This window comes from Sprattus sprattus (assembly GCF_963457725.1).
Source record: "Sprattus sprattus genome assembly, chromosome: 12".
Taxonomy (NCBI): Eukaryota; Metazoa; Chordata; class Actinopteri; order Clupeiformes; family Clupeidae; genus Sprattus; species Sprattus sprattus.
The window spans coordinates 6,399,485-6,408,055 of NC_137910.1; positions in this window are offsets into that span (position 1 = coordinate 6,399,485).

Consider the following 8,571-nt stretch of genomic DNA (forward strand, 5'->3'; position numbering starts at 1 on the left):
TACTCCAGGCTGTTGGTGAGCTCACAGGGCTGGGGCTGTGTAAATCATGAGTGGCAGGTCCTTTGTGGGTTACGGCTGGCCTTGTGCACCCTAATCTGTTTCAGCACAATGGACAGTGCTCTGAGGATGACACACAGGTCCCTAGGATTTTGTCCCTACATGTCCGCAGGGACCCTGTGTGTGTGTGTGTGTGTGTGTGTGTGTGTGTGTGTGTGTGTGTGTTGGCTCAAACATGCTTTCAGACCCAGAGTGTGTGCGATCATTGAATTAATACTTACTTGCAAGCCCCTCTATAATTCATTACGTTAACTAACTAACTTGGCCATGTCTTTAATATGTGACCTGAGTAGGAAACGAAGCTATTGAAATATAACCACACGTGGAATATGTTACACAATAAACTTGAGGACAGATTTACAAACAGAACTTCAGAACTGGGTGTAAAGTCCAGAAACACACACACACACACACACACACACAGAATCTGCTTGTCAAATGGCTAATTTTCATTCCTCTCCTGTGTGTGTGTGTGTGTGTGTGTGTGTGTGTGTGTGTGTGTGTGTCTCTCCAGTCTGGTGAGTAAGTGTTTCTGCATTCCGAGCAGTGGTCCATAGGTCACCCGACACCAGACCAAATCACCAAAGGAGTTTAAGGTGTGTATGCATGTGTGTGTGTGTGTGTGTGTGTGTGTGTGTGTGTGTGTGTGTGTGTGTGTGTGTGTGTGTGTGTGTGTGTGTGTGTGTGTGTGTGTGTTGTGTGTGTGTGTGTGTGTGTGAGTTGTTTATAATGACAGAAATGTTACACTTTGCAGGTCACTTACACATTGTCATCTTTTTTCCCCTGTTGAATTCTTCTTGTTTGCAGACAAAGGATTTCACAGGATGTAGTTACCCAGATACCGTTGGGAACTTCTGGGTAGCTGGACATATTTTGGATTATTACTGCTTTTTACCTTTTTAATCATAAGGGGGTATGATGTATGGTTGGTTTATAGTAATTTCCTGAATTGAATGATGGTGTTTTTTGTCTGACAGAACACACCCCCCCCCTTCCCAAATCCTAATGGCTTTGTCATGCTTGTCAACAGGGATGGGGGTCTTAGGTTTGTTAACACAGAGGAAGCTAGTGTGAGAGTTAGCTGAACTAAAACCCTCCAGCGGCCAGTGATCACACCCCTCCTTTCATCCCACCATCCCTCTTCACTTCTCAGTCTCTCTCCTTTTCTTGTCTTTTCTCTCCATCTTTTTTTTCCTGCCTGTACCATTCTTTTCATTGTCCCTTGCTCTCCCTCCGCTCCCACCCTCTCATTTTCTTTTTTTTCTCTCTTTCTCTCTCTTTCTCTCTCTTTCTCTCTCTCTCTCTCTCTCTCTCTCTGTCTCTCTCTTGCTGTCCTCCTTCTCCCTGTCTGTCTGCTCCATGGATTGGCTCCATGTCTGATGACTTTACCCAGAGGAATTGGTAGTTGGTGAGAGAGAGAAAGAGAAAAAAAAAGAACAAGAGAAAGGAAGAGAGAGTTTATAAAGACACACAGAGAAGGAGAAAGAGAGAGACAGAGAATGAGTGAGAGCGAAAGAGAGAAAGAGAGAGAGAGAGAGAGAAAGAAACTAAAAAAAGAGAGAGAGAGAAAGAGAGATCCCTCTTTCTTGCAGGCGGAGGAAATGGGACTGAAGAATGTAGAAAGCTCCCATTCAGAGGCGGCCCACGATGGCTGGGAGCGGCCACATCCTCAGGAGGAGTGGGGGCAGGCTGGGTGGGGTGTGTGTGTGTGTGTGTGTGTGTGTCTGTGTGTCTGTGTGTCTGTGTGTGTGTGTGTGTGTGTGTGTGTGTGTGTGTGTACGCTGGGCGTGGGGGGGGGGCCTGCTGCCTGGACGTGGGCCAAGAGCTCCAGGGCGACTGCTCATATGATGCTGGTCCGTGGGAGCGCCCCCCTCCCAACCCCGAACCCTCCCTCTGCCCCCCTTCTCTTGCCCTCCCTTGAGACCCTCAGTGGGACTTGTGGTGCCCTCCCTCGGCTCCCTCTCTCGGCCCGCAAACAGACCCTCTTCGTTCCCTGTGCGCTGGGCCCAGAACAGACACGCTCACGGAGGTCAGAGTAGCCTACCGGGCCTCTAGGTCCAGTTAGGTTAAGTTGCATTGCTTTTCTATACGGCAGTCGTAAAAGATACTAAGACGGTAAGAGACCGCAAGATCAGAGCAGACAATTTCATTTCAAGGCCAGTCAGTGAGTGAGATGCATTGGGTGTGCTGCGGGATCGACTGCAGGAAGAAATAGAGATATCTGTGGGAAGATCAGCCAGGGTCACGTGAGTGTCATATCCCAACATGCACTTCTTCTCTATTCAGGGTTTATTCTTATTGGCCGTGCACGATCAAATCAAGAGAAGAGAGCAGAAGTGTCTATGGGAGTGGATTTGAGTCTCACGTCTGAGAAGCCTGAAGAGGAGCAACATTAAAAGTCACTTGCTTGATTGCCACACCCGTATAAAATCCTCATATGAAATGTGTACCTGCAGGCTGGTGTCAGAGTGTGTCTTTCTGGTGGTATGAATCTGTGTGTGTGTGTGTGTGTGTGTGTGTCTGTGTGTGTGTGTGTGTGTGTGTGTGTCTGTGTGTCTGTGTGTGTCTGTGTGTCTTTCTGGTGGTATGAATATGTGTGTGTGTGTGTGTGTGTGTGTCTTTCTAGTGGTATGAATCTCTGTCTCTTCTCTTGATTGGTTGCTCTTCAAATCGCCGACTCTGGCTTCCTCTCCCTCTGCCAGTGACCTTTGACCTTGAGCGAGCTTCAGGAAGTGTAAACATCCTACACTCTCAGCTGGAGCTGAGCGGGAGGCTGGGAGTGGGGTGTTTGCTCTCCCTGACTCGGGAATGCGGCACACAGCACGGGAATAGTCTCTCTCTCCCTCTCTGGCTCTTTTTTTTTTCTCTTCCCGGAAAAGGGCCTGGAAACGCAGGAAATGGGCTGGGCAGGTTTCTGAGATCTGAACCAACCTAGTTTGGGTTTCCGTAGGTGATGTACCGCGCACAGAGACACTGTAGTCACAAATCCCTCCTGCCCACTTTTACTTGTGTTTAAATGCACACACACACACACACACACACAGACACATACAGATACCGACAGGTTTTTATATTCATGCAAAAACAACACACGCTCACACACACGTAATCTAATTTCAATTCCGCTTCCATTTCTGGCTAATGCAAAATCTGCACTATACACTACTATGCACTTTAGACTTGATCACAAGACACTGTAGGTTACACACAGAACCCATTTGTGTGAATCCCAGGCAGTGCAGTAGTTGTGTTGCTGGGGCTCTGTGCTGCTGTAAGCCATGTGGTGTTGGACTGAAGGCTGGAGACTGTGGAGATGAGAGGGAGGTCTGGAGCAGAAGGCCCCCCCCCCCCCCTAACTGCTGGTGTTTTGGGTCAGGACGGCACCAGACGGTACCAGATTTTGCATTAGCCCGAAGTAAGAGCGGAATTTAAATTAGATTACGTGTGTGTGAGTGTGTCTTTGCATGAATATAAAAATCTGTCCGTATCTGTATGTATGTGTGTGTGTGTATGTGTGTGTGTGTGTGTGTGTGTGTGTATAAACACAAGTAAAAGACGGTACCAACAGTGAGGACTTCCAGGCCGAGACGGGGGAAAAGCGTCTGCTTTGAGGCTCCCTGACCCGGGTGTGGCGTGACGGGTCAGGTTGGGTTCAGTCGGCACCAGGACCTTCTGAGCCAATCAGAACAAGCCTGTCTGCCGTGGAGTCACTGCACAGGAAGTGGCTATTTACGTCGGCGTGAGGCTAAAGAGCGCCACCCTGCCGCTGGGAGGGGCCCTTCCTCCTCACCCCCCCCTCACCCCTAATCCGCTGAGGGAGCTGAAGAGGGCGGTGGATGGGGTTACACCCAGCTGCCAACTATTCCATGTGTACGCCACACCGACCTCTGACCCCTAACATGAGCCTACACCCATCGTCTGATGTATGCTGGCTTCATCCAATCGCTGACCTTGACTCTCTCTCTCTTTCGACCTCATTCTCTCACTCTCTCTCTTGACTCTCTCTTGACCCTCTCTCTCTCTCTCTCCCTCTCTCTCTCCCTCTCCCTCTCCCTCTCTCTCTCCCTCTCCCTCTCTCTCTCTCTCTCTCTCTCTCTCTCTCACTCTCTCTCTCTTGACCCCCCCCCTCTCTCTCTCTCTCTCTCTCTCTCTTGACCTCATTCTCTCACTCTCTCCCATGTGCAGGATGCGCGTCTGTCCATTTACAGCAACCACCCACTCACACGGCTCCTATGTGTGTAGGAGTATTGAACAAAAATGACATGTCCAGTTCTGTAAATGGCCACAAGGAGGAGCACATACGGCATATTTGAAAAAGGCCCTCGGCATTCGGAGGTTCACTGGCTCAAAGCAATTCTATTAATCACAGCATATGTATATGCTTTTAGTTTGACTTCTGAACCCTAGCAATAGATATGTATTCTAATGCTGGATTCCACCATCAAATGAAATGTCCCCTAGTCTCTTGGGCTTGTTGGTTGGCCTGATGTGGACATAGAAACACTTTTTATGATCTGATTTAAAGTCTGCACAAGCACTTCAAAAGTATTGTCAGCATCAGTCATTGGAATGAACCAAACTCACAGTAAGAATGGAGGTAGTATTGTATGCCCCTTTAAGTCACTAGAGGGCGCCAGAGCACCAGGGGTCTTGGATGAAAGCTGATGGAGAAATTCACCCAAGCTTCTCAGCAGCAGATGGGATCTAACATTTCTTTAATGTAGCAACCGAGAAATGCATTCAACCAAACTAAATAGCAACACTGATCTCTCTCTCTCTCTCTCTCTCTCTCTTTCTCTATCTCTCTCTATCTCTCTCTATTTGTACATTACAAATGACAAAAATCAGAGTAGTGTATGTGTTCAAGTCTAACAGGTGACACAGAGATAACACTTGGTGTATATAGTCACAGTCCTATCAATGCATTTCAACACCCCCCCCCCCCCCCCCCCCCCACACACACACACACACACACACACACACCCCTCACAGACCCCTCTCACAGTGTCCCCAGGCTTTCTATGATTGGACATAGTGGAATCCCCTGGCAGGCAGTTGACATCTAAGGAAAATAAATGTCCTGGAAATTGTGCCTGAAAAGACAATAAATGCCCATCTACACACACACACACACACATAAACACACACACACACACACACACAATGTGTTTACATAACTGAACTTTGAGCTGTCTCAGTTAAAGCGTCTCAAAGGAGCACACATTATCTGTAATGCAGAAAGTGAACCAAGCTGAAGGCTGGCCTGCAGTGCTGTCCTCGCCTCACCCTAACTCACATCTAGATTAGACGACACGGGGGTCAGATGACATAGGATTAAACCTTCCTTGTCAGACTTTTTCTCTAATATATCTAGTATGTGTGACCTGTAGCTCAACCCGAGAAGTTGGTGATTAACATCTGACCAGCTGGGATGGAAGAGTAGGATTAGTAGTAGCAGTGGAAATACATTTTGATGTGGTGGTGGTAGTAGTTTTACATTAGTAAAAGTAGAGAAGTAGTAGCATTTGTAGCTGTGATGGAAGAGTTGCATTAGTAGTCGCCGTAGAAATACATTTGGACAGAACCGCACCAGACTCCATCCCGACAGCAGCAGCCCAGACAGTCCCACACTGGACTCAGTGGCCTTGTGCTAGTACCACACTGGACTCAGTGGCCTTGTGCTAGGGCTTAGCATCCCTCTTAAGATGTCAGTGAGGTTTATTCTCTGCATAGCTTTTCCAGCTGGCCAATACACACTCACACATACATACACACACACGGAAACACAGGAATTTAGATACCTTGAGGAATTAGTCAGTATTTAAAGACGCGTAGGGCGAGGTATCAAAAAGCTGAACCATGTCACCAGGTGGCTCATTTCTCCCACCTGTCACCGGACCAAGCACGCGCTCAGAAAGGTAGGTGGTGCATGTGAGGCAGGGAGGAGGGGAAAGTCCTGTGCTTGGGTGGGGTATTTAAGTCCTGTGCTTGGGTGGGGTATTTCAGGTCCTGTGCTTGGGTGGGGTATTTAAGTCCTGTGCTTGGGTGGGGTATTTAAGTCCAGTGCTTGGGTGGGGTATTTCAGTCCTGTGCTTGGGTGGGGTATTTAAGTCCTGTGCTTGGGTGGGGTATTTAAGTCCAGTGCTTGGGTGGGGTATTTCAGTCCTGTGCTTGGGTGGGGTATTTAAGTCCTGTGCTTGGGTGGGGTATTTAAGTCCAGTGCTTGGGTGGGGTATTTCAGTCCTGTGCTTGGGTGGGGTATTTAAGTCTTGTGCTTGGGTGGGGTATTTCAGGTCCATTTCTGGGTTTGTTTGTCTTCCTTTAATGATGTGTGTGTTTGTGGACTAGTTGTAAGTCTTCAGTGCATTCCTGAGATAATAAAGCATGTTTCAATCCAACCTGTGTAAAGCCTCATTTGTGTTGCTATTTTTATTCTCTCCATCTCTCTCTCTGTGTTTGTAAGTGTGTTTGTATTTTTGGGTATGACAAGACGATGGTCGAAACTCACACACCCTGCGAAGAGAATAGCCTAGTTTTGGGGGATGTACGCGTCCTCTCTTGCTCTCGACCACAGGAGGAAGTGAAACTGAAGGGTTTGTTTACTTCCCTCAGCAGCCTCTTTGCAGCTGCACAGTCAGTCAGTCACTAACCATGGCTGCTCACTTCTCAACGCCCAAGGCCTCTCTGTGTGTGTGTGTGTGTAGAGAGAAAGAAAGAGAGAGACTTACTGATGACAACATGGTGTCTACATATGTGTATGAGTGGCAGTGTGTGTACCTGCATGCATGCAACTAGCATTAATAAACTACTACTAATAACTACAAATCTGCTCATGTCCTGGAGATGTATACCTGTAAGTGAGACAATTCACCACTTTCTCAAAACTGAACCCACATTCTCAAAACGACACTCGCATCGATACGACCGTTTAATTTCCAGGTCAAAATCAAACTCTGACTCTCAAACAACACACACAAGGAAGAAAAACGCACACTACATGACTGTCTCTTACACACTAAAGGGGTTTATTTTAAAACACTTCTACGTGAACACACTGACAAGAGTAGTGTATATATACTGTACAATAGTATATAAAAACCTATGCAATTTCACTAATTATAAGGAGTGCAAATCTTTTCTAATATCTTGTCTATAGCAAGTAAATACATGCTTGATGATTGGCAGATCTACATAAATAGACACACAAATGCAGCAATTTTACAGTACAAGTAAAATACAACATAGTATGAATGAAATGGTAACACTTGATTTGAATGGTCCGCCTACAGAGGCTTTACACATGGTTTGTTCAGTTCAAGTTCAGGTTCAGGTTCAGTCTTTCTAATAGGTCACTGAACATCACCTTAATAAGATAAGATAAGATAAAACTTTATTGCCACACAACAATGTTGGTGGTATTCTTTGTCATAGGTAGCTCAGGCCAGTAGGAGGGGAGAGAAGGGGGTAGGGAAAACAAAAATTAAAAAATTAAAATACTCCAGGTCAGCTTTGGGAGTTCAGGAGTCTGACAGCAGAGGGGAAGATGAAACCCAATCCCTTACCCTAACCTGAACCATATATTGTAGTTTTAGTAGATAGTTTGTTTATAACCTCAGCATCTGTAGATAGTCTATAGGGGACCATCCAAATACAGTGTGACTAATGAAAGTACTCAGCGTCAGTCTCAAGACTTTAACTACTCTCTGGTCTGCATCAGACAGCATCAGTCTCAAGACTACTACTACTCTCTGGTCTGCATCAGACAGCATCAGTCTCAAGACTACTTCTACTCTCTGGTCTGCATCAGACTCACAAGATGGAACTCCCCCAGGACTGATTCAGAAGAACAAGATGTTTGCGCTCGGCAAATACTGTGGGAAATATACCCTGGTGTGCACATCCTCAAATGCACTGAGAGAGGGATAGCATGTGTGAAATATACTGGCTTAGTGTTTCCACAATGAGCATAAAGTTTACACCTTGAAAAGTGTGTGATTAGTGTTTACAGTTATGAGAAAAGTGCATATCTTTTGAGGACAGAGGCTAAGCGGTAGGCTTTTAGCAATTAGATAAAAATAGAAAACATCAACTTCAAGACTTACCGAAAGTCTTAATGCTGAAGGATACTGTTGACACTCTTCATACTAAACACAGACACACATAAACACACTCACACACACACACACACACACACACACACACACACACACACACACACACACACACACACACACACACACACACACACACACACACACACACACACACACACACACACACACACACACACACACACACAGACACACATAAACACACTCACACACATAAACACACCCACACACATAAACACAGTGTTCACAGAGGCCCGATGCAAGGAGATGTGTGCTGTGTTGATATCAGGTGCTCACTCACACACGTAAACATTGATTCTGTTTCAAAGAGGATTTGCGGGGTAGGGAGATTAAGCGTGACATATCTGTGCAGAGCTTCAAACGCTGATTTAAGATGAACGCA